Source organism: Malaclemys terrapin, chromosome 7 (genome assembly GCF_027887155.1).
Source record: "Malaclemys terrapin pileata isolate rMalTer1 chromosome 7, rMalTer1.hap1, whole genome shotgun sequence".
Lineage (NCBI taxonomy): Eukaryota > Metazoa > Chordata > Testudines > Emydidae > Malaclemys > Malaclemys terrapin.
In genome coordinates, this window is record NC_071511.1 from 36,951,110 (window position 1) to 36,969,105 (window position 17,996).

The window sequence follows — 17,996 nt, forward strand, 5'->3', positions numbered from 1 at the left end:
TTCAACAGAGTGGTTGGCTCATTGGCTGCTGATGCTAGCCACCAGATCTAAATGGAAATTGGACTTTTTCAGTTTTTCAATTTCCTCCCACATCAGTGGGGTTCTCCTCATTGATGTCTAGCGCGTCCCCTGAAATTTCAGAATTGATCACAAGAATCATAGAATATCAGGGTTGGAAGGGACCTCAAGAGATCATCTAGTCCAACCCCCTGCTCAAAGTAGGACCAATCCCCAAACAGATCTTTACCCCAATTCCCAAATCTCCCCCCTCAAGAATTGAACTCACAACCCTGGATTTAGCAGGCCAATACTCAAACCACTGAGCTATCCCTCCCCCCGTGGTCTCAAAAAGTTATCACGATACAGACAGACAAAGAGAAATGTCATTGAGTTGTGTGTTAGGCCTTTTACTTCACTTGGCCAATTAACTTCTATAATTGGTAATTTTATCTTCATTAATAGCTGCCAATTATTGGTTACTTGTTAGTCACTATTGGCTGCCAGCTGTTGGTTATTTAGTACCCACCATTAGCTGTCAGATTATTTCATAGTGACAGTGTGGAGAAATGGAAAATAAAAGTTTCGCTGAAAAATGGAAAACTCACAAAATCAGAATCTTTTCATGAAAATTTCCATTTTCAAAGAACAGCCAAATTTTAGTATCTCTTGGGTTTCTCTCTTCACATTTTTAGGTAGCTATCATTGTTTCTCAGGTTTCAATCTTCAGTTTTCTGTCTTTGGTTTTCAGTTCTTGTTTATCGTGTTTTGGTCCAGGCTTGTCAGTTTTGTGGCTCTAATTATCACTTTACATAGCTACCATAGATTTTGTTCTTCATTTCAGGGCTGTTCGTTATTAGTTTTCTGTTCTTGTGTATTAATTACAAGATTTCACTGTATGTTTTTTCAGCTTCACTTATTATGGTCTCTCTACTGATTATCAGCTTTTCGTTTTCTTTATAAATTTAGGGTGTTTAAATTTTTTTTTTTCAGTTCTGCTATTCACTTATTGCTCCTTTTCACTATTGGTTTTCTGCCTTTGACTATTCATTTTCTAATTTTGACTAGGTTTTGTGACCTTGATCTGGTTTTCATACTTCAATTACTGGTTTTCTGTTTTGGCTATTGGTTTTCTGATTTCAATTAGTACTTTTCTGGCGTTGATTACTGAGGGCTTCTGCATTCAGTAATTGGTATTCTGATATTGATTCCTGGTTTTCTGTCTTTGACTTTTGGTTTTCTTGGCTTCTATATCTGGTTTTCTGACTTCTATTTCTGGTTTAGACTCTTTGACTATTGGTTTTCTTGATTCAAATGCTATTTTTTATTATTGTTGATTTTCAGACTCTGTTTCCCAATACCTTACTTTGATTACTGGTTTTCTAGCTTTGATGACTATGATTAGTGGTTTCTTGTTTTTGACCATTGGTTTTCAGATATTAATGATTAGTTCATTGATTGATTTCTTTCACTGCTTTTCTGGTTTCAGTAACTTGTTTTCTGATTTCAATGACTAGTTTTCTGCCTTTGATTATTTCTTTTCTGACTCTAGTTATTGGTTTGCTGAGTTCCATGATTGGCTTTCTGTGTCTTCAATGACTGCTTTTCTATAATCACCAATTGGCTTTTCTGGGTTTAGTTATTGCTTTTATAATAACTAGTGATTAGAATAACTAATAATCTGTGATTACTAGTGTTGAGCTATCAGCATTTGAAACTATGTTTTTCTCTCATTTCATCAATTTTCTCTCTTCAATTATCGGTTTTCACTTAATGTTGTTTGGGTTTTATTTAGTTTCAATGACCTTTATGTCACGGGTTTATTTTGCACCATCTATCTTGATGGATCACCTTGAGTTACCTGTGGGGGGATCTTTTGTTCAAGGTGGAAAAAAAATTCCTTGTCTCTCTCTCGCTGCATCGCAGATGTTCGTTCATGTTGCGAAGGAGGTCGGAGAGACCTGCAGTCTGCCCCCAATCCAGGTGAGTCCTCGTTTCCCATCAACCCAATGCTGGTTCCACCCCCCACTCCCATCACCCCCACCTGATTCTTATTATTCATTGTCTCTATTGCCAGAGCACCTCAGACCCCCCCCTTCCTAGACCAGAACCCCATTTTTTCAGGCGCTGGTCAAACCCCGAACAAACAGCCAGTCCCTGCTCCCATTATTCTCCCTCCACGCTCACGTCATGCCCAGGATCTCGGTGTCGGTGGCTGGGTTCGGCAGCAGCCTCCAGCTCTGGTCTCCTCTCTGTGCCCCGAGCCCCAGTGTGACCCTTCTCCTGCGCTTTCTGTTGCAGCGCCTGGACCTGTTGGTGCGAGATTGGGAGCTCTCCGAAGCCTACGGCGCAGAAGAGGGACAGGAGTATCTCAAAGACATCACACAGGTAATGACCAGAGCCGGGCACCATGTGTGTTCATGGAAACAGCAAACTCCGGCTGTGGGGCGGAGCTGAACGTTTCCATGGTGGGTCTGATTTCTCGCTGATGGCCACAAATGTCGGTTTAACTCCCGCAGGACCTGGCAGACTCTTCTGAGCAGCCCCTGGTGTTGGGAGCCCTGAGGGCAAGAGGGACCCGGTGCTACCTACTGCCCCACCCTGGCACTGGGTTCACCAAGAGCAGGGCAGGGACGCCAGGCGGTAAGAGACCCCTCTTCCCCCCGGGTTACACCCCCAGCCTCCCTCTCCCCTCTTCTGCGCTGCCCCTACCCACATCCCTGCCCCCATCTTCCCCTCCTGCGCTGTCCCCACCCCATAATCCTAGTGCCCAGCTCACTCTCCTTGGCTTAGAATGGGCTCTCCTGCCCACTGCACAGGGGCTCTCACTAGGTCACGGGATCTGTGCGGGAAGGGAGGGGGACATGAGGGGACACTGCTTGGGTCCTGGTCTCCTGTGGGGGACACAGCTGGTTCCCCCCTCTTAATAGGTCCCCTGTCACCCCCACACACACACTGCAGCCTCTCCCTGTTACTCACCCCCACCCCCACTGCTCCCCCATTTTCCCCCTGGCAGTGGAGTGTGGGAGGGAGCTAAGCAGTTGTTGCCCAGAGATGGAATCTCATTTACTGTGGCACAAACCTGCCCCCTACATCCCCCATTTAACTTGTGTCCTGTCCTGGGCACCTGGATCCCTCCCGGATGCCTGAGTCCTTTTCCCCCTGCAGACATGGACGAGGATTTCCGGCAGTACCTGTGTGACTATGTCACCAGTGTGGTGCGCTCAGCAGGGGCACATGTCCAGATGGACCGAGCCGGGCAGGTGCTGATGGGGGCTCAGCTGGCTGCCAGGATCAAAGTGGGAGAGTGGGGTCTGCTAAAGGGGGGGACTTGGATGGGAGACAGCAAAAGGGGCCGCAAGGAGGTGAGCGGCGACTCAGAAATGGGTGCCGTGCTGCAGGGTGTGGGCTCAGCAGGGGGTGCCATGCAGTACGGGGTGGTCAGGGGGACCAGTGGGGGCGCTGTGCTGCAGAGAGTGGGGAGGGGGACACAGTAGGGGGTGCTATGCTGGAGGGAGCGGGGTGGGGGGCTCACCAAGGAGTGGGCGGAGCTGTCCCTGATTCCAGTTCCCCCGGGCGTTATTCCCCACAGGACGTCTCCCGATACTTGAAGACCCAACGCTACGACTTCTCCTCCCCCGTGAAGGTACCAGGTTGCCCCTCCCTCAACCTCTCTGATTTGCAGGGGAGGGGGGCACTAGTTCTATTGACCCCTCACCCCAGGTCCTCCTCCCTTTGGCCAATCGCACTAGGCCAGGAGGGGGGGGCACCACAACAGCTGCCCCAACTGTCCTGATTTGGGACCCCCAGCTCCCAAGAAGTAAAGGGACCCCCAGGGAGCTGCACCAGAGAACTGGCCCTCTCTACTAGGGTGGCAGCAACGTGGCCATAGCTGTGGAGTCATTGGGGGGCTGCCTCCTGGCTCTGAGGGAATGTGGGGGTTCAGGGGCCAGTGGGGAGGTGAAAGCGGGGAGCAGGGTCCTGGAAGAATGGGGGGAGAAGGTGGTGAGGGGGGCTCCTAGTTCAGAGATGGTCCCATCCCAACCCCCACCCTGTCCCCTCTCCCCCCATAGATAGCTGAAGCATTTGCAGCGATGAGAAAGGAGAAAAACAGCAAAGCATTAGAAGCCGCCAGGAGAGAATATGAACAATTTGTGCAGGAGCTGGTGAGCGCAGAGGGGCTGGGAGTCGGGAGTGAGGGGCACCGGCAGAGCTCGGGGGAGCAGGGCTGGGATAGCAGTGGTCTGTGGGTTGGAGGGGGCTGCGGGTGTATGAGTCAGTGGCACCCCCTGTGGCTGGGTAACACTAATACCCATCCCTAATGGCCCATCTCTCCCCACTTCGGGCAGGACCGTGGCCACCAGAGTATAAACTGCTGCCTGAGGGTGAAGCCTGAGGAGATGAAGAGACGGCTGGAGGGGAAACGCAAGGGAGCTGCTGAAGCATTGCCAGGGGCAGCTGTGGGGCGAGGACACCCAGAAACAGGCTGCCCTGAAGGTGCTGGAGCAGGGGCTGGCCGGGAAGACGTCCAAGTTCCTAACGGCCTACGGACAGCGCTTTAAAGAGAAGGCTGTGCGGTTGGGCCTGTACATTGGAGGGAGTGTCCTGGCTGTGGTGGGTGCGGGTGTTGTGGCAGGCATCAGCCCAAGTTTGGTGGTCAAGGTCGGAGCAGGGGGCCTTGTCTTGATCAGGAGGATGGTGGGAAGATGGGTGTGGGGCTAATTTGGTTTTAGAATACAACAGGCACCAACGCCCCAGGGCAGGGGAATGAGGGGCAGGATATTAAGATCAGGAGCCCCTGCTGCGGGGTGACAGATAGTGGGGAAGAACCATCACACCCCACCCCATGCAAGACTCTGTCCCAGCCCTCAGCACTGGGAACCTCTGTATGCAAAGGATGGGGATAGATAGATAGAGGGGGTCGATGGGGATAGATAGATAGATAGATGGGGTAGATGGGGTTAGATAGATAGATAGATAGATAACCCTTCTGCCGTTCAGCATTAGCAGGAACAAGGGCCGGGTTCAGGATCTAGGGGTTCCGTTTCAATAACACAATGCAAAACCGGCTCGAGCTCCCACCCAGTGACCTGGGACAATTACATACCACCCCCCGGGCGCCTCTCATAGACTCATAGACTTTAAGGTCAGAAGGGACCATTATGATCATCTAGTCTGACCTCCCGCATGATGCAGGCCACAAAGCCGTCCCAACCCCTTTCCCTTGACTCTGCTGTTGAAGTCCCCAAATCCTGTGGTTTAGAGACTTCAAGTAGCAGAAAATCCTCCAGCTAGCGACCCCTGCCCCATGCTGCGGAGGAAGGCGAAAAACCTCCAGGGACTCTGCCAATCTACCCTGGAGGAAAATTCCTTCCCGACCCCAAATATGGCGATCAGTAGAACCCCGAGCATGTAGGCAAGATTCTCCAGCCAGACCCTCTAAGACCCTCTAAGCCAGACCCTCTAAGAGGTTAGGCCTGGTCTACACTACGACTTTAATTCGGATTTATCAGCTTTAATTCGAATTAACCCTGCAACCGTCCACACAACGACGCTAGTTATTTCGATGTAAAGGGCCCTTTAAATCGATTTCTGTACTCCACCCCGACGAGCGGAGTAGCGCCAAAATCGATTTTAACATTTCGAATTAGGGATAGTGTGGCCGCAATTCGATGGTATTGGCCTCCGGGAGCTATCCCACAGTGTATCATTGTGACCGCTCTGGACAGCAATCTAAACTCGGATGCACTGGCCAGGTAGACAGGAAAAGCCCCGCGAACATTTGAATTTCATTTCCTGTTTGCCCAGTGTGGAGAGCACAGGTGACCACAGATAGCTCATCAGCACAGGTAACCATGCAGGCTGATAATCGAAAAAGAGCACCAGCATGGACCGTGAGGGAGGTACTGGATCTGATCGCTGTATGGGGAGAGGATTCAGTGCTTGCAGAACTTCGTTCTAAAAGACGAAATGCAAAAACTTTTGAAAAAATCTCCAAGGGCATGATGGAGAGAGGCCACAATAGGGACTCTGAGCAGTGCCGAGTGAAAGTCAAGGAGCTCAGACAAGCCTATCAAAAAACAAAGGAGGCAAACGGTCGCTCCGGGTCAGAGCCGCGGACATGCCGCTTCTACGCCGAGCTGCATGCAATTCTAGGGGGGGCTGCCACCACTACCCCACCTGTGATCGTGGATTCTGGGTCGGGGATAGTCTCATCAGCGACGCCTGAGGATTCTGCCGATGGGGGAGAGGAGGAGGAGGAGGAGGAGGATGAGCTTGCAGAGAGCACACAGCACTCCCCAACAGCCAGGATCTTTTTCTCACCCTGACTGAAGTACCCTCCCAAGCCAGTACCCAAGACTCTGACCCCATGGAAGGGACCTCAGGTGAGTTTACCTTTTAAAATATAAAACTTGTTTTAAAAGCAAACGGTTTTTAATGATTACTTTGCCTGACTTTGCATTCGCGGTCAGTTCAGCTACTGGAAAAGTCTGTTAACGTGTCTGGGGATGGAGCGGAAATCCTCCAGGGACATCTCCATGAAGCTCTCCTGGAGGTACTCCGAAAGCCTTGCCAGAAGGTTTCTGGGCAGTGCATCCTTATTCCCTCCTCCATGGTAGGACACTTGACCACGCCATGCTTGCAGCAAGTAATCTGGTATCATTGCCTGGCAAAGCCTGGCAGCGTATGGTCCCGGTGTTTGCTGGCATTCAAGCAACATCCGTTCTTTATCTTGTTGTGTAATCCTCAGGAGAGTGATATCACTCCCGGTAACCTGGTTGAAATACGGGAACTTAATTAAGGGGACAGAGGTGGCCGTTCCTACTGGGCTGTTTGCCTGTGGCGGAAAATAAATCCTTCCCTGCAGTTAGCCAAGCGCAGATGGGAAATTGGCCCTGAGCTTTTCGCGTTTGGCTAGCAGAGATCTTCCCTGTTACCAGCCACACGGTGGGGGGAGGGGTACCGTGATCATCCCAGAGAATTCATGGCGGGAGGGGGGCGGCGGCGGGGGAGGTGGTTAGTTTGGTGCCTGCAGGGATCTTCCCTGATACCAGCCACGCGGTGGGGGGGAGGGGTACAGCGATCATCCCAGAGAATTCATGGCGAGAGGGGGGGGTGGTTAGTTTGTTTTCTGCTGCTGCTGAATGTTAACAGAAAAACCGCAGCACTCTACAGGCTATGCTTGGTATGTGGGAAAGGAGGGCGCAGAAGCTGTAAGACAATGGCTTACCATGGCCACATGCAAGCCGAATTCTGTTGCCCAGACCTGTTATCTCTAGCAGCAAAGCCACAGGCACTCAGCATTAAGAGGCAAAATGCGACCTTGCACAGAAATCACATGTGCTATGTAATGTGAATAGTGTTGGTCACCGTGAAAGAGTATAAGCATTGTTCTGCAAAATGTAGCTTTTTAAACAAGTCTCTCTTTTTTCCCCTCCCTACAGCAGCTGCAAATTCCTCAAGCCTCCCTCCTCCATCCCGAAGGTTATCACAGATAAGGCGTCGTAAGAAGAGAACGCGAGACGAGATGTTTTCTGAAATTATGGAATCCAGCCGCAGTGACAGAGCTCATCTGAATGAGTGGAAGTAAACAGTTTCCAAGTATAGGAAAGAAGCCAGTGAACGTGAGGACAGGAGGGACCAACGTGAGGACATGAGGTACCAACGTGAGGACAGGAGGGACCAACGTGAGGAGAGGAGAGACGCTCGAGATGAGAGGTGGCGGCAGGAAGACCAGAGGAGGCAGCATGCAACGCTGGGGCTGCTGTGTGAGCAAACAGACATGCTCCAGCGTCTGGTGGAGCTTCAGGAACGGCTGCTGGAAAACAGACTGCCGCTTCAGCCCCTGTTCCACCCTCCCCCCTCCCCATGTTCCGTATCCTCCTCACCCAGACGTGTAAGAACGCGGGGGGGGGGGAGGCTCCGTACACCTTCCCATTCCACCCCAGTAGACAGCCCAAGCAAAAGGCTGTCATTTTTTTAACCTTTTCTTTGTGGCTTTTTCCTTCCCAGCAATCCTCCTCCCAAATACCACCCGGGTTCCCTCCCTCTTTTTCTAATCTATTAATAAAGAATAAATGATTTTTAAATGATAGTGACTTTATTTGGTTTGAAAGAAAGCTGGGGGAAGGGGGAGGGTGGGTTCCTTACAGAAAATCAGTCAATAAAGGGGGCGGGTTTTCACGAAGGAGAAACAAACAGATATTTCACACTGTAGCCTGGCCAGTCATGAAACTGGTTTTTAAAGCTTCTCTGATGCACAGCGCTTCCTGGTGTGCTCTTCTAATCGCCCTGGTGTCTGGCTGCGCGTAATCAGCAGCCAGGTGATTTGCCTCAGCCTCCAACCCCGCCATAAAGGTCTCCCCCTTACTTTCACAGAGATTGTGGAGCACACAGCAAGCAGAAATAACAATGGGGAGATTTCTTTGGCTGAGGTCAGAGCGAGTCAATAATGATCGCCAGCGACCTTTTAAACGGCCAAATGCACATTCTACAACCATTCTGCACTTGCTTAGCCTGTAGTTAAACAGCTCCTGACTCCTGTCCAGGCTGCCTGTGTACGGCTTCATAAGCCATGGCATTAAGGGGTAGGCTGGGTCCCCAAGAATAACTATTGGCATTTCAACATCCCCAACGGTTATTTTCTGGTCCAGAAAGTAAGTCCCTTGCTGCAGCCCTTTAAACAGAGTAGTGTTCCTGAAGACGCGAGCGTCATGAACCCTTCCCGCCCAGCCCGCGTTGATGTTGGTGAAACATCCCTTGTGATCCACAAGTGCTTGCAGCACCATTGAAAAGTACCCCTTGCGGTTTATGTACTCGGTGGCTTGGTGCTCCGGTGCCAAGATAGGGATATGGGTTCCGTCTATCGCCCCACCACAGTTAGGGAATCCCATTGCAGCAAAACCATCCACTATAGCCTGCACATTTCCCAGAGTCACTAACTTTCGTAGCAGCACTTGAGTGATTGCTTTGGCTACTTGCATCACAGCAGCCCCCACAGTAGATTTGCCCACTCCAAATTGATTCCCGACTGACCGGTAGCTGTCTGGTGTTGCAAGCTTCCACAGGGCTATCGCCACGTGCTTCTCGACTGTGAGGGCTGCTCTCATCTTGGTATTCTGGCGTTTCAGGGCAGGGGACAGCAAGTCACAAAGTTCCATGAAAGTGCCCTTACGCATGCGAAAGTTCCGCAGCCACTGGGAATCGTCCCACACCTGCAACACTATGCGGTCCCACCAGTCTGTGCTTGTTTCCCTTGCCCAGAATCGGCATTCCATGGATAGAATCTGCCCCATTAACAACATGATCTCCAAAGCACCGGGGCCCGTGGTTTCACAGAATTCTGTATCCGTGTCCGTGTCCATGTCCATGTCAATGTCCTCATCATGCTTGTCGCTGCGCTGCCGCCGCCGCTGCCTCCTCGCCTCGTTTTTCTGGTCCTGGCTGAGCATAAACTCCACGAGAACGCGCGAGGTGTTTACAATGTTCATGACTGCTGTCTTGAGCTCAGCAGGCTCCATGCTTGCCGTGGTATGGGGTCTGCAGTGTTCACCCACCCAGGAAAAAAGGCGCGAAAATGGTAGTCTGCCGTCCGTTGCTTTCATGCAGGGAGGGAGGGAGGGAGGAGGTGAGGCTGTACCCAGAACCACCTGCGACGATGTTTTTTGTCCCATCAGGCACTGGGATCTCAACCCAGAATTCCAATGGGCGCGGGAGACTGCGGGAACTATGGGATAGCTATGGGATAGCTACCCACAGTGCAACGGTGCAGAAATCGACGCTAGCCCCGGTAGTTGGACGCACACCACCGAATTAATGTGCTTAGTGTGGCCGCATTCATTTCGACTTTATACAACCTGTTTTTCAAATCCAAATTATATAAATTTGGATTAATCCCGTAGTGTAGACATACCCTAAGAGGCAATACTAACCCTCTCGCAAGCAGAGTCTGAGTGTAGCAAAAGCCTTTTAATAAAGGAGGGAAATAATGTGGCATTGTGTGGGGAAACACCACAGACAGGATTCATAACACAAACCATGAGCAAAAGACCTACCCCCAAGTAAGTTTGGAAGTGTCCTTTTCCCCTCAGGGTCTTAAGTCCAGCAACCCAACAGTCACCCCTCCCGCAGTTTCTGTCCTTGGTCAGTGCAGTTCAGAAGTTCATCTGCAGTGTTGACCTCCCAGCCTGAGTGGAGGGGGGTGGAGGGTTGGCAGGCACGTTACATGCTCCACTGCTCACGTTCACGGCTGATTGCCACGCCTCTCCATGGGGTTCTGCTGCAGTGTTTCAATAACTGCCAGCCACTCCTCTCCGCCAGCTGTCCTGCTAGCCGCTCCTCTCCACCAGCCACTTGCCAACATGCCTTCAGACTCCCCCTCCACTTAACACAGCTCTCTGTGATTTCAGCTGTTAGTAGGGGAGCCTCAGTGCTGGCACACTCAGAATCACTAGCTCAAAGTAGGACTAACCCTTAGACCCAGGAATCAGTAATCTCAGCTCTACAGTACATAACAAGACTCATAACAGAATCAAAATTAACTCTGCTATTATACCATGGAGAGTGAGAAATCAAAATTCTGTTTCATGCCCTAGAAGAAACCCACAGACACACATCTATCCCCAGACTCTCTCAAGCCATAGGGCTTTGGAACCCATGTCCCTTGCTTAGCGAGTACTACTTGGTTGAGGGCGAGTTCCTCTGGGGGCTATTTAAAGTGCCGGGGCTCCAGCTACCTCTGCTGCCTCGGTCCTCTAAATAGCCACGAGAGCCCAGCAGCTTCCCCAGGGCTCCGGCAGCTATATAAAGGGCCAGGGTGGTAGAAGCAGAGGGGCCTCTGCCCAACCTGCAGCCAGCCCCTGCTGCACCCCCTGCCCTGTCTCCAGCCCCGCACCCCCTGCCCCCACCAGCCCGTCTCCAGCCAGCCCCTGCCTGCAGCCAGCCCCGCACCCCCTGCCTGCAGCCACCCCTGCTGCACCCCCTGCCCTGCCTCTAGCCCCGCACCCCCTGCCCTGCCCGCACAAGCCCCTGCCTGCCTCCAGCCCCGCACCCCCTGCCCCCACCAGCCCCTGTCTCCAGCCAGCCCCTGCCTGCAGCCAGCCCCGCACTCCTTGCCTGCAGCCAGCCCCTGCTGCACCCTGCTGCACCCCCTGCTCACACCAGCCCCGCACCCACTGCTCTGCCTGCAGCCAGCCCCTGCCTCCAGCCAGACCCGCACCCCCTGCCCACAGCCAGACCCTGCTGCACCCCCTGCCCTGCCTCCAGCCCCGCACCCCCTGCCCTGCCCGCAGCCAGCCCCTGTCTCCAGCCAGCCCTGCACCCCCTGCCCGCAGCCAGCCCCACACCCCTTGCCCTGCCTCCAGGCAGACCCTACCTCCAGTCAGCCCCTGCCCTGCCCCTGCCCTGCCTCCAGCTAGCAACGTATGTAATATATAATTTTGATTTTATTTATATAGTTATGGAAAGTAAATAATACATGGAAGAAATGAAAGAGGTTTTTTTACGTGTTTTTTTTTTAATCATCCCTGTCGGGGCCCCGCCTAAAATGTTCAAATTGGGCCCCACACTTCCTAAAGCCAGCCCTGCATACAGTAATGGCAAAGTTCTTGGTTCAGGCTTGTAGCAGTGATAGAATAAACTGCAGGTTCAAATCAAGTCTCTGGAGTACATCCACAGCTGCGATGGGTCATTCAGTCCTTTGTATAGAGCTTCCTTTTATAGCAAAGTCCCTCCAGAAGTATGAAGCAGGATTGAAGACAAGATGGAGACGAGGCATCAGCCTTTTATAGTCTCTTGCCGTGTGGTCTTTGCTTTCTTTGTCCCAAGGACACTCTATCCAGCATGTGGCATAGAAAAACCTTAGAGTTCTGTCCATAGGCAGGTCCCTGCATGCCTTGTTGAGTCACAGGGTGTATCTACCTTCTCTCAACGGATCAGTTGTATAGCTCATGGTCCTTAGTGGGCCATCAAGCAGGCTAGGCAGAACTAACACCAACTTGTCTGGGGTGTTCCCCCGGAAGCATAGCACAAGTTTGAAATACAGACAGTATAGAGCCAATATTCATAACGTCAACTACAAAACTGATACACATATACAAATAGAATAATTATAATCAGCCAATCAGAACCTCTCCATAGACCCCTTCCACGACAACCTTTATACAATATTGGCTGCAAATATATAACAGTGGTCACAACGGTGATCTATACAGTTACAGATTATGTCAATAGCGTCACGGGAGGTGACACGGCATCAGTGAGACTGATATTGGAATACTGCATCCAGTTTTGGTGTCCACCTTTGAAAAAGATATTGTGAAATTGGAGCTGGGGCAGCAAAGAGCCAGCAAATGTTCTGAGGGCTGGAGAAAAATGCCTTCTAGTGAGCGATTGAAAGAGCTCAACCTCTTTAGCTTATCAAAAGAAGATTGAAAGGTGACTTCATTGAAGTGTTGAAGTGCCTTACTGGAGAGAAAAGGTTGGGTATTAAAGGGCTCTTTAATCAAGCAGAGAAAGGCAGAACAAGACCCAGTGGCTGGAAGGTGAAAAGAGACAAATTAAGAGAATTTTTTTCACTTCAAGGTCCCAGAAACACAGACAAGGTTTTCATCTCAAGGCCAAAAGACCAAAAACATCAAGACACTTGATCACGGCCTTACAAATAAAGCACAAATATTCAACAGCAAGAATGATTCACCACAGGAACAAGCTACCAAGGAAAGTGGTGGATTCTCCATCTCTTGATGTCGTTTAATGAAGACTAAATGCCTTTCTGGAATGTGTTTGCCTCCAAAGTAGCTATTGTGTCATACAGGAGGCCTATGACATGCAGGGGGTCAGATTAGATGCTCTAATGGTCTCTTCTGGCCATCAAGTCTACTAATTTCTGAAAAACTGGGTGTAGCATTGGGAGCAGCGTCTGAGGTTTTACTGTCTTGCTTTTTTTTTTTTACTGTCGGCTTGCTTCCTAGAATGAACACACCTTGAGTGGGGTGATCCACAGGGAGTAGCTCAAAGCTCCCAAGTGCCTGGCCAGGGGCAGGACATTAGCACAACAAGGGAGGGGCGTGGCAGTGACATCACAAAGGCCTTTTGCAGGACCTCAGACTATTGGTCAAAGGTGGTGACCTCACAGAGAGATGCTGACATCAGCCAGGCAGGACAGAGGCGAGTGGCCCAGGAAAGCTCAGAGACTCCTGTGGCTTTGCTTCAGCAAGTCTCTGTCTCGAGGTCTCTCTTTGAGGACTGAGAGAACATTCGGGTTCACGTACGTGAGCGGCAGGAGGAACCTCTTTTGAGTTTTCTCCTTCCCTTTTTGTGATTTGTACTAGAAAGCAGACGTCCCTGTGTAGAAGGTAAGAGCCTCCTCGAGGTGTGAAACCTGTTCAGTCTGATCCATCGGGTGAGAGTTGAATTCTAGGCATGGAAAACACAAGCTTAAGGAGGCAGAATTTTATTCCGCACCTGGAATTTTGTCCCTTAGAATCACTGGGGACACTGGGGTTTGTCCTTTTTGTTTCACCTTTTCCTCCATCCCTCCCTCCTTTCTCTTCTTCTCTTGCTTCTTTTGTACTTTCCCCTGTTCCCCTCCCAACACCAGGGTGTGTGTGTTTGTGTGTCACGGAGGAGTGCTCTGCAGCTCCCACGGTGGGAGGTCCACCCAAAAATGTGGAGCTGAAATAGTGCCCCGGCAGTGATCCCCACCAGTAGCGTAGCTGGGGGGGCGGGCGGTGCAGGGGAAGCAGCCACTTCCCTTCAGCACATTTTCCAAAAGTGGCACCTTAGTCAGGGGTTACCATGGCGCCAGCGGGCGGGGCCCACGCTCCGCTCTGAAGCTTGGCTTGCCCAGCCAGCACTGACCTACTGCACGCAAAGGGGGGGCAGCACGGCTGGAGGAGCCAAGGGGGGGGCGCCGCGAGGGCGGAACGGCACGGCCGGAGGAGTCATGGGGGGGGCCGCGAGGGCGGAACGGCACGGCCGGAGGAGCCATGGGGGGGGCCGCGAGGGCGGAACGGCACAGCCGGAGGAGCCATCCTTTGGGCTCTCTGGTGAGAACCCTCAGCCTCCCGTCCTCAGCCTCTACCCTGAATGGCTGAGCAGGGGGTTATTAACAGGGAGGAGACTCAGGTCCTTGTTCTCTTTTAAGACCAAGTAAATAAGTCATAAGCAGTTCTATGTTTGATGAATTTTGCTGCTTCTCTGCATTAATTGTCTCTGAGCAGCTCATGATTCTCTCTAACTTTGCAGTTCTCCTAAAATACTTGCTGAATAATTACTGTGCACTGTTGTTGGTCTGGAACTCATCTGAGAGCACTTTATTCAGGAAATTCAAGATCCGATAGTTAGTTTGAAAATCAGGGTTCTTGGGTCCTATTCCCAACTCTGCCACCGACTGGCTGTGTGACCTAAGACAAGTCAATTCTCCTTTCTCAACCTTAGCTTCTCCGTCTTTCAAGTAGGGATAATAATGATCCGCTCCTACTTACCTCACGGTGGGTGGAGGATGGAGATCCATTGGAGAGTGTCACTAGGAGGAGTGCATAATATGAGGTGCCTGTCACATTTACTCAGATCAGATTGTGACATAATAGAATAGCTGAAATAGTTTATTTTATTTGTATTTTTTTATTTTGAAATTGATAAGAGCAGCAACTACTTAGCTCAGACTGGAGCATCTTATCTAATTCTCGAGATCTAAGTGTCTCCTCTTGGTGTGCAAGGAGACAATTTAACACACTGTGACAAACAGGAGATGCTTTTGTTTTGCAACAAAATCTTTTTGCAAAGAACTTTCATCCCACTTGTTATGAGTTCAAGAAACAAACTGGTTTAGTCTGAATGGGATTTTCTGACAGAAACGGTTTCAATGAAATTTCCCCATCATCTTGATTCCTGGGCTCTATCCCTGCCCGGGGTGAAAGGAACTTAAAGGATTTACCATTACGCCGGAGTCCTGAGCGGGGGTGTGGCCTCAACCAGAAGAGGCGGGGCCTTTCAAGATGTAAAGGCCCAGGGGCTCTGGCTGTGGCTGGGAGCCCCAGGGCCTTTAAATCACCCCAGAGCTACCAGCTGCAGAGGCGGCTGGGAGCCATGGGGCTCAGGGGCGAATTAAAGGGCCCAGGGCTCCAGCCACCGCGGAGCTCTGGGCCCTTTAAATCACCGCGGGAGAACAGCTGCCGGAGCTCCAGCAGCACTTTAAAGGGCCCAGGGCTCCCCGCAGCGGCAGGAGCCCTGGGCCCTTTAAATCACTGCCGCGGAAGCCGGTCCAGTCCGGCATGTCGTACTGGCTCTTCCGGTACGCTGTACCATATCGTACTGGCTTACTTTCCCCTCTGCCGTGCCTCTGGGGGGTTTGTTGTCCATTAGAACAGGAGTCAGGACTGGTGGCTTCTCTTTCTGGCTCTTCCACCGCCTTGCTGTCTAGGCACGGTGCTCTGCAGGGGCTGGGGCCAGGGGCGCGGGGCCGGGGGCCGGCGCGGTGCTCGGCTGGGGCCCGGGGCCGGCGCGGTGCTGGGCCAGGGGCCGAGGCCGGTGCGGTGCTGGGCTGGCGGTGAGGGCACTTTGCCGGGAGCCAGCGTGGTGCTCGGCCGGGGGCCAGGGCCAGCACGGTGCTGGGCGGGGGCCGGCACGGTGCTGGGCCGGGGGCCATGCCGGGGGCTGGCGCGGTGCTGGGCGGGGGCCGGCGCGGTGCTAGGCCGGGGCCCGGGCTGGGGGCCGGGCCGTGGGCCGGTGCAGGCACTTGGCCGGGGGCCGGCAGCGGCACTTGGCCGGGGGCTGGCGCGGTGCTGGGCGGGGGACCGGTGCAGTGCTCGGCCGGGAGCGGAGGCACTTGGCCGGGTGGCCAGTGCACTGCTCGGCTAGGAGCCAGGGCCGGCGTGGTGCTCGGCCAGGAGCCGGGGGCGCGGGCACTTGGCCCGGGGTCGGCGACCCAGGGCCCGAGCCGGGCGGGAGACGCAGGGGACAGAGCCTCTTGGCCTGGGCCGGCCGGCCGCCAGAGGGAGCCGCTCGGCCAGTGGGGCCGGACTGGGACGCGCTGCACCCCGCCCCAGCCTACCTGCTCCCTCCTTGTTTCAGGCTTCCCGTGAACATTTGATTCGCGGGAAGCAGGGGAGGGGGAGGAGCAGGAGGCGGAGCGTTCAGGGGAGGGGACAGAGTTGGGGCAGGGCTGGGGGCGGGGAAGGGGCAGAGTTGGGGTGGGTCTGGGGCCCCATGGAGTGTCCTCCTTTTTAAAAATTAAAATATGGTAACCCTACTAGTGAGCATGGACTTGTCAAGAACAAATCATTCCAAACCAATCCTAGCTCCTTCTTTGGCAGGGTTCCAGGCCTAGTGGAGGTGGGTAAACAGTAGATGTGATCTCTCTTGGTGTTTCTAAGGCTTTTGACACAGTCCCATGGGACATTCTCACAAGCGAACGAGGGAAATGTGGTCTAGATGTAATCAGTGAAATGTGAGTGCAGAGCTGGTTGAAAGCCCAGACTCGAAGAGCCCTTCTCCATGTCTGGCTGTCCAACGGAGAGGGTGTACCTAGTGGGTCCGGCAGGCATCAGTCTGGGGGCCGGTAGTATTCAATATTTTCCCTCAGGATTTGGAAAATGGAGTGGAGAGCATGCTTCTACAATTTGCAAATGACACCAAGCAGTTTGGAGCACAGGATTGGAATTCAAAACGCCCTTAACAAATTGGAGACTTGGTCTTCTTGAGCCAAAGTCCATGGCTGGGCCCCTCTCTCTAGACTGGGCTGAAGTGAAACCCCAGAGCCAAAAACTCCTCCTCCTGGGCAGTGCACTCCCACCTTCAATGGGCAGATGCTGCTTAGCGCTGTCAGAGCAGCTTTTGCTGGGGGCTTCTCCCAGCACTTTCCAATAGTGGGAAAGTATGAAATCCCCGTTTGACTGCTGGGGACAGAGCCAGAGAGGGGGGAGCAATTTGCTCAAAGTCCCACAGGAAAAGGAAAACACCCAGCAGTGGAACCAACAGGAAACCCAGCAATGGAACTCAGGAGTTCTGGCTCCCAGTCCCCTGGTCCAGTCACTCCAGCGGAGCACACTCCCTCTCAAAGGCAGAGGGAGTGGACATGGGGGCCTGGTTGAAATTGCCAGCTATGGGAGGGAGTGTGCAGCAGTGGTTAGCGAAGGGGCCTGGAAAGAAGGCCTGCTGGGTCCCATCCATTCTTCTGACACTTGGTGTGACCCTGTGCCAGTAGCTTCCCCTCCCAGGCCTGGTTCTCATAAGTGGGGTTGGGGTCGCAGTCCCAACAGCCCAGGGGGGTCGGGAGGCTCCAGGAAGGTGTGTAAAGTGCTGGGATGTCGGGATCCCGGAGGCGCTGTCACCCCTGCACGAGGGCGATGTTCTGCACCCCCTGCTGCTGGCCGAGTTTCTCTGTCCCTTGGCAATAAGACAGACTCTTGTTTTCACAGCCAGCCGATCGCCCCGTGCCATCACCCTGCCTGCTTCCTGGGCAGGGGAACTCCTCAGCTCACCACCACCCTCTCCAGCCTGCTTGGAGAGTGCGGAGAGTGAGGAGAAGGGCAAGGGACATCCTCCATCCATCGCTCCGTCACCAGAGCATGTGAGTGGCATTAGGGTTCCTCGGTGGCGTCCCCTGTCTGACTGGGGAGAGGCAGAAAGAGGGGGAGAGAATCTCTCCCAAAGGAGATTGGATTTGCAAACAGCCCCCAGGTACCCCTCGCTCTCAGACTGGGAAAGGGCTTCTCCAGAGCCGTCTCCAGTGTGTTTGGCAAGGTCCCAGCAATGGGGCTCCCAGCCTTTCCCTTGTGGGAGACTGTTCCCCAGGCTGAGCGTCTGTGAGCTGGGCCAGACCCAGTGGGCTGCTGAGCATGGAAATCAATGGGAACTGAGGGGGCCCTGGCCTTGCTATGCCTAGGGACTTTGAAGTGGGGAATGGTTTCCCAGGAGAAGTCTGGACTCCTGGGTTCAGGGCCGGCTTTAGCAAGTGCGGGGCCCAATTCCTGGGGCGGCACTTCGGATTGCCGGCT

The 17,996-nt window shown here is 52.9% G+C and overlaps 1 long non-coding RNA gene across 1 annotated transcript; it reads left to right on the plus strand.

The window, feature by feature from the left end:
• Window positions 1-3,587: 3,587 nt before the first annotated feature.
• LOC128841269 (uncharacterized) lies at window positions 3,588-4,886 on the plus strand. Its single transcript, XR_008445790.1, has 3 exons — window positions 3,588-3,643; window positions 4,071-4,163; window positions 4,347-4,886. It is a non-coding gene; the product is annotated as an uncharacterized LOC128841269 (long non-coding RNA).
• Window positions 4,887-17,996: the final 13,110 nt, after the last annotated feature.